General features: G+C 44.7%; 1 pseudogene; it reads left to right on the top strand.

Moving 5' to 3' along the window:
• Positions 1-1,410: 1,410 nt before the first annotated feature.
• LOC100720181 (cysteine-rich hydrophobic domain-containing protein 2-like) lies at positions 1,411-2,209 on the top strand (annotated as a pseudogene).
• Positions 2,210-7,442: the final 5,233 nt, after the last annotated feature.

The following is a 7,442-nucleotide window of genomic DNA, read 5'->3' as shown; positions in this document are numbered from 1 at the left end:
GTCCTTGCCGTGTCCATTCATGCGTACACGTACCATGTCCATGCATGTCCGGCCAGTGACGAGAGTCTACCACCACACAGCACCGACACCTTAAGGACTTGTCTTGGTTATTTTGCTCATTCTGAGACAAAATACCTAACACCCAAAGCTAAAGGAGGAAAAGTTTATTTTATTTGGCTCAGTTTTCAGTTCATAAGCAGGTGGTTCCAAGGCAGGGTGGCATGGCAGAGGGGCATCACAGAGGAGAAACAGTTCATAGGAAGCAGAAAGCAGCAAGGTAGCAAGCGACAAGCTGGAGCCCTCTTTCTGTCCTTTCATCTTATCGGGCTACCTACCCTTAGGGCGTATAGCACTCACACCCAGGGTCCGGCAGCCTGAATCCCAGCATCACATCCCTGAGCCCAGCAGCACACCCTCTAGATCCAGCCACTTTGGAAAAGCCCACCTAATGCCCCCATGAGGCCTTGCAGGACATCTAGACATGAGCCATACCAGTTAATATTTAAGTGTTACCCATGGGGAAACCAAGACCCAGAGCTCACGGAGCTAATAAAGGAAATGCAGGACACTGTTCAAGGCTCTCTGCTCGCTGCTCAAAAAGCCTTCCATTTGGGCATTTCTAGCTTGGGGGTTGGGATCCCTGCTTGTGACTCAAGGGAAGCTGATGTTGAGCCCTTCCCATGGGATTTGGCAGTGAGGAGAAGCCTGGGGGGGGGGTGGCAGGGTGAAGCCATCATACTATTTCAGGCCATGTTCTCCAAGAGGCCCTCCCAGCAAGGATAGCAGAAAGCACGGCACAGGAACTACAGACTCACAGGTCCAGAGTGCAAACACCACTTAAGGAAAGCAGAATGACTGAAAACCTGATGTCTTCACTAGCGGTGGTTTTGTGCCATGGACTTTGGCTTTCACCATGGCTGTGAGTTATCTGGACATTTCCCAAAAACTGTTGAAAGTTAATTGGGAGGAAAGCCAAAAACACCTCAGAAACAGGCAGACTATTATATACAGTGGAGGGAAACCAGGAGAGCTAGAACGCAAACTTCAACTTTAAAAGAGATTATGATGTCAAGAAATTTTCAAACTTTCATAAACATCTGCAGAAGTCCCAGATGCCCTCCCTAGAGGCTGCTCCCGAAGCAGGTTTCTCGATGTTGCTGTATTGCCTGCATTGCTGCAGCGTCTGCAACGCTGCTGCAGGTGCGGGCTCCTGGGCAGAGGTTGAATGAAGTTCTGTTGTTGTTATTGCCGATGGTAGTGGTGGCACCCAGCTGGATCCTAGCTCTTCAGTAGCCAGAGCTGAGGGAGCCAGGCAGCGGAGCCAGGCAAGAGCGAACCCCACGGCCTCGCCAAGTCGGTGCCTTGCACCAGCCCTTGGAGTCAGGCCTTGGACAGGGGCTGCACTGCAGGATGGTGGATTTCCAGGAGATCTACAAGAATGAGGAGGACGAGGAGTGGGCCCTGGAGGAGCACAGGCTCAGTACTCGCCAGAGCCAGTGGAGGTCTGTGGCTGGGCTCACAGTTCACGTCACCATATTTGGTTTAAGCAACAAATTCAAATCTGAATTTCCTTCTTCACTAACTGGAAAAGTCACTCTTGAAGAATTTAAAGCCAGCATCCACAGAGTTAATAAGCTGTCTGAAGAAGAAGCTTCCTGTGTATAGACGTGGCTACTTCGGACGGCCTTTGTTGTTGCTGCTCTTTAGGTTGCAGGATGTGGCCAGTTATTTAGCTCAGGAAAAGGGCACGAAGATGGACTGGGAAGTTATTAGAGTGGAAAAACAACAGGTTTCACCACTAGGTGTGCTTACGCTGCAACCTGAGCAAAAGGATATGTGAACCGGAAACTTGGTGGAATATGACATCCTCATAAAATGTTTACCAAAGACGCCGAGTTTTCAACAAGCCTGGCATTTACTTTATCTATAGAGACTTTCCAAGTATGTTGTCTTTCCAGTGGTGCCTTGCTTGATTCTCTCCTGGTGGTGATATAATGTTGGTTCTACAGAATTACGTGGTGTTTTTGGTTTTTTTTTTTTTAAGTCAGTGCATGTTCTGTGTGTGCATATTTGTCAAACTTTGCAAGTCACTTCATACAGATGTTTAATTACTTAAGTTATTGGGGGCTGGGGATTTAGCTCAGTGGCATAAGTGCTGTCTTACAAACACACAGTTGTGAGTTCGATTCCCGATACTAAAAAACAAACAAAAAAAGGAGTCAAAATACTTAAGTTATTGTACTTTTTTCTGTTATATATTCTGATTTGCAAGAATTACTTTTTTGTATTTTCACAAAATACATTTGAACTTTGCATAAAAAGTGGCCAGCCTAGCGGGGGATTTAGCCAGGCACAAGCATCTGCCTGGCAAGCATGAGGTCATGAGTTCAATCACCAGTACCAATTTTAAAAAAAGAAAGAAAGGAAACAGGGCCAGCCTTTTTTTAATTTTGTCACCAAGGTACACACAGCCCTTTATTTATAAATTCCTTAATATCGAAAAAACACCTTTGGGCCTGAGATTTAGCCCTGTGGCATAAGGGCCTGCCTGGCAAGTGAAGGGTCATGAGTTTGATTCCTGGTACAAAAAAAGGGGGGGCCAGGGATTTAGTTCAGTGGCATAAGTGCCAGATCATGAGTTCAATCCACAGAACAAAAAAAAAAAAAAAAAAAAAAAAACACTCTGTATTATTTTTCTTTTTAATAATTATTTTAAAATAATAATTTTTCTTTAATAGCCTTTTGGAATCCAACATGCCCTTTCTCATACAACTTGTAATGCTTTGTTTATAGCAGATGTATCTGTTAACATGATAAGGACCTATCAAATATTTTAAAAAGACTCTGTCTTCAAAGGTATTAAGGCAGGATTATTTTTATTAGACTAGATAAATCTGAATGGTATGCATGCATCTAATGGTTATTAGAGCTCAGGATCACAAAATATTACATTGTATTACAATTGCAATTACATTGCATTACAATGTATATATTTATCAAGATGATATTAATAATGGTCTTACTTGGGTTGTTTTTATTGTTCATCAAATCTTATATACAAAAGTATAGTTGTAACTTCCTTTAAAAATTTCTAAGAAAACTATTTCTCCCAGTCTAACACAGTTCCAGAGTGAATATGTCTCTAAAGAACTTTTGGAAAGTTCTAGAAAAGTTCTAGAACTAAAAGTAGGCTGGCACTCAGTACCCCATTGATAGTTTACAATGATTATTACTAAGAAATGGAGGGCATATTAGTACTGTTATCTACCCAGTCACTTTCAGTCTGTTTACATATGCTTTGATTGAAAGTGACATACAAGTCTGAGTCACATTAGCTTGCTGTTTTTAAATGAACATGGACATTTATATACGTACACATACATATGTTTTCTCTGGTAGTACATATCTCCATGCATTTTCAAACCTTTTTTGTCTTTTTGAGACAGGATCTCTCTATGAAATTCATGCTGGCCTTGAGCTCATGTTGTAATCCAGGTTGATCTGGAACTCGCAAGGATCCTCCTGCCTCAGCCTCTTGAATGCTAGGATCACAGGCATGAACCACCACGCCCAGCTGAATTTTTAAACTTTTAAAACTTCTGAATGACCTCTGTAAGTTTTTGTTTTTTATAAGCTTGTAATTACACAAGTTCTAATGTGTGTCAAGAACTTGTTCCATGCAAATGTAGTATTGAGCAATAATGTGAATGACTTTTGAAATTATATAAACTGTGCTTAATAACTTGTGTTAAGAATTGCTTCCACTATACAATAGCTTTTCCCCTTGTATTAAATCTTTTAAATACAAAAAAAAAAAATAAATAAATAAAAATAAAACAAAAAAACCCCAAAAAACAAAAAACAGCCCACACACATCTGCAAAAGGCGGAGGCAGGGTAAAAATCCCTGCAGTACCCCATATGCCAGAGATTTGGGGATCTCCAGGGCATGTTGGGTGGTATTCTTTGATAGAACTGTGGGGGACCGGCGGTGGCTGAAAAGATAAGAAGTATGAAATATAAATGACCTTTATTTTGAGAATGCAGGGAGAGACACCCCCAATCCCCTGGGGCATGGCATCTCCCCCCCCCATTGGCAATCTCTCCATGGAAGTGGAGGCATGTAAGTAGCCTAGGTTTGGGGTGGAACCTATGGGGACATTAGGGATGCACAGGTAGCCCACTGGTCTTTGTTTGGTGCCATAGGTAAATTCCTAAGGGTGGGGGAGATGGAGTTCCTCGGTTCCTCCTGAGGCTTTACCAGCTACAGTGTTTTGTCTGGGCCAAAACTCTTTCATTCTTGATCACCCAGAATTCTTCCCTTGGCTGATCAAAGGAACAAAGACAGGAAGGTGCCTTGATTTTTTGATTTTGCTTCTTAGATGGTAGAGCTGGGCTAGATGGGCAGAAATTGAACCCTGTCTGGAGTCTGTGGCCATTGTGTGGAGTTTTAATGGCACTGGAAAAGAGAAAGAACACAATGATGCAGTTTCTTAACAAAGCTAGTGCTACCCTTACTAAATCATAGCTCTGAGCATTTTTCAAAACGTCTGGTCAAATGAGAGCCGCAGAGCCAATGTCCTTTCCCTCGCTTTGTCTTTTATGGACAGAGTGTCTCTCTAGCCTGGGCCTTATTTCCGGCTGCTTTTGGACTCTGGCCAGACAACCTTAAGCCCCTCCTCGCTAGCATCAACAGGAGCAAACACCTCTGACCATGTAGGAATGGTGTCTTGGGCCCAGCCTAATCTAACCTCAGTTCCCCGACATGGAAACTCACAGCTATTCTCCAGAGTTGGATCTACACCCGCAAACCTAGCAAATCAAGACTCCTTGGGAGGCTCATGTTCTGGGAATTGTCTACCCGAGCTAGAGGCTTTTCTTTAAAAGCTGTATAATAGCATCTTTCCCAGGGAGGGTCACCATCAAGGACTGAGAACCTCGGAGGATTTCGCACTGCCCAGCCTCAGCAAAGACCCTGTAACAGCCACTCCTACAAAGAGTATCTCTGTGGTCGCCAGGCTCCCGCAGTTTGGTAACTAGTAGGTTAAATGACAATTTCTCCCCACCCAGGGAAATTTTCTTTTTTCCCTTTGCTCTTAGGGGATGAGACTGCTGCTTCATTTTGTCAGTACATTTTTCAAAATTTCTCAGACTTCTTTCTCTCATAGCCTAAGGGGCAAAAGAGCCCAAGGTGAGATGCTGTTGGATAATTTGCCAAAGTAGCTCTGAGGGGACTGGGGGAAGGGGGGTGAAATTATCCTTCCCACTGTGGCTGTGGGCATGGCACCGACAGGAAGCTTTCCAGCCCGACTCACTTCAGACTCCTGCCCAGTGCTTGTAATACTACCTCAGGTACCACCCAGAAAAGCCTCAGGGAGGCTCTGAGTCCTCAGCCTGCGTGAATTACCTGTCCACATTTATCCCGAGAGGAACTGAACTGCAGCAATGCACATCAGAGAGTCTCCATCCTCAGCCTTCTCCTTATCTATGCACAGAAAACCATCGGAGAAGAAAACCACTTTTCATCTCTGCCCCCACCGCACCCATCTCCCCACCATGTATGCAGTCTGACAGAGCAGAGAGGGAGTCTTGTTCATTTCGTACTGTTGGCACCTAACCGGTACCTGGCACACAGCAGACAGCTTAGAAGGAAGACAGGAAGAGGTAGAGGGAAAGACGTTTTGTCCCTGGCTTTTGTTAAAATTCTGCCACCACTTTTTCTCCCTCTGCTCTTTCCCCAGTGTTCATTTATATTTCCTTTTTTTTTTTTGTTTTGTTTTGTTTTGTTTCAAAACCATCTTATTTCCTTCTCACCCTACTTCGGTGAGAGGTAGCCTAATTTCTCTGCCATTTTTTATTTCCTCTCTACAGTCTTATCAGGTTTCTCTTTTGCTTAATCTCCTTTCTCATCCCTTTTCTGCCTCATCTATGTTTTTTTTCTTTATAGCAAAGATCAGACAGACCGATTCCTCTTCCCGCTGTGGCCAGAGAACAGACTCCCAGGAATCCATTTAAAAGCATGATCACTGAGTCGTGGAAGGGGTCTCAAAGGGGCAGATGCTCAGGCTAGAAGGTTTTGGCAGATTCTTGCTCTTTGAAGTTCTCTATCATTGCTTGCAGTAAAGCAAACATGCTCCTGAGGAAGGGGTTGTCATTGGTGGGGTGACAGAGATGGGCCAGCCAACGTTCACCAGATGGTGGGTCCCCTGGGGATGCTTTCCAGGTTCCTGGTCTCCTGAAGAAAGAGTTGGAGAAGACACAGAGCAAAAGTGCGCATCTACTGAACCCAGAAAAGAGGTTACCTCTACAGGGTGACAGTGGTCTGGTAAAAAGGGAAAGGGAACTTTTGTTCCCCAAATTCCTGATCAGTTTCCTCCTTGTATGAATAAGGCATTGAGACAGCTGTGCTGTCACAGGGTAACTATTCCCCACTTGGTAGATGTCAGATGTGCTGGTGCTGTGGATGAAAGAGGTTAAGAGTAGGATGCGGTTATTGGAAGAAAACTCCTGGGGGACAGGAGGATCCCAACAGTGGGTGTCCTTGGGGCTTTTTGTCCCAAGGATATTTTGTACAGCAAAATAACAAGTGGAGTAGCTATGAGCCAAACTACATGTGTCATTCAGCCTCAAAACAAGAGAATACCTCAAGGGGCCCAGGCCGTGGAGCTTTGCAGGCAGAAGACAAGCTGCACTTATAGAAGCCTTGGAAACTGTCATGCCTGGGGCTGATGGGAGGTGGAGGGCCAGTGTCTGAAGCCAGGAGGGAGCAAGTTTGAATGTCAGCCGAATGAATGACTCAGTGAATGAAACAAAGAATGGGGATGGCTCATGAAAGCAGCCCTGGAAGCCTCCTGATAACACATAACCTCCTGCTCCCTGAATCTGTGAGATGCATTCGTAGGAGCTTCGACCTGAAACCTGAACATAGCCCTCGGGACGGCTGAGGACTTGTGCCAGTGAGCCCTGCAAACTCTGAGCAAAGCTCTGGAAACCTCAATGCATCTTACAGAGCTGCGAGGAACGCCTTAGAGCCTTCACTTAAACTCTGGGCCTCTCTAAAAACCCTTAGAAACACTTCTGGAAGCCTTGGCACCCCATCAAAAAGCCCTGGGGACACTAGCAAGTGTTTTGGGGACCCAGACAGTGTTTTGGGGCTGAGATACTGTGGGGAAGAGAGGGGACTGTTTTCTGCCTTCATAACCTTCCTAACTACTGAGGAAAGCCCTTGAATGGAGAGAGGTGAGACTTAATGCTGTGTTTTCCCCTAGACTCAGAGGCACCAGCGGAACAGGACGACCTTGGAAGATTTGTTTGTTTTTTTGAGGAAAGGTGTCACTATATAATGCAGGGATCCTCCTGCCTCAGCCTTCCTAGGGCTGGGATTACAGACATACACCATCATACCAGTGGCCTCAGCATTTTTAAAGTCTTTGATCAGTAATG

This window comes from Cavia porcellus, unplaced genomic scaffold, assembly GCF_034190915.1.
Source record: "Cavia porcellus strain 051 isolate PalLab524CR breed Dunkin Hartley unplaced genomic scaffold, mCavPor4.1 scaffold_38, whole genome shotgun sequence".
In the NCBI taxonomy this organism is placed as follows: Eukaryota; Metazoa; Chordata; class Mammalia; order Rodentia; family Caviidae; genus Cavia; species Cavia porcellus.
This window is presented reverse-complemented; position numbering and strand designations above follow the sequence as displayed.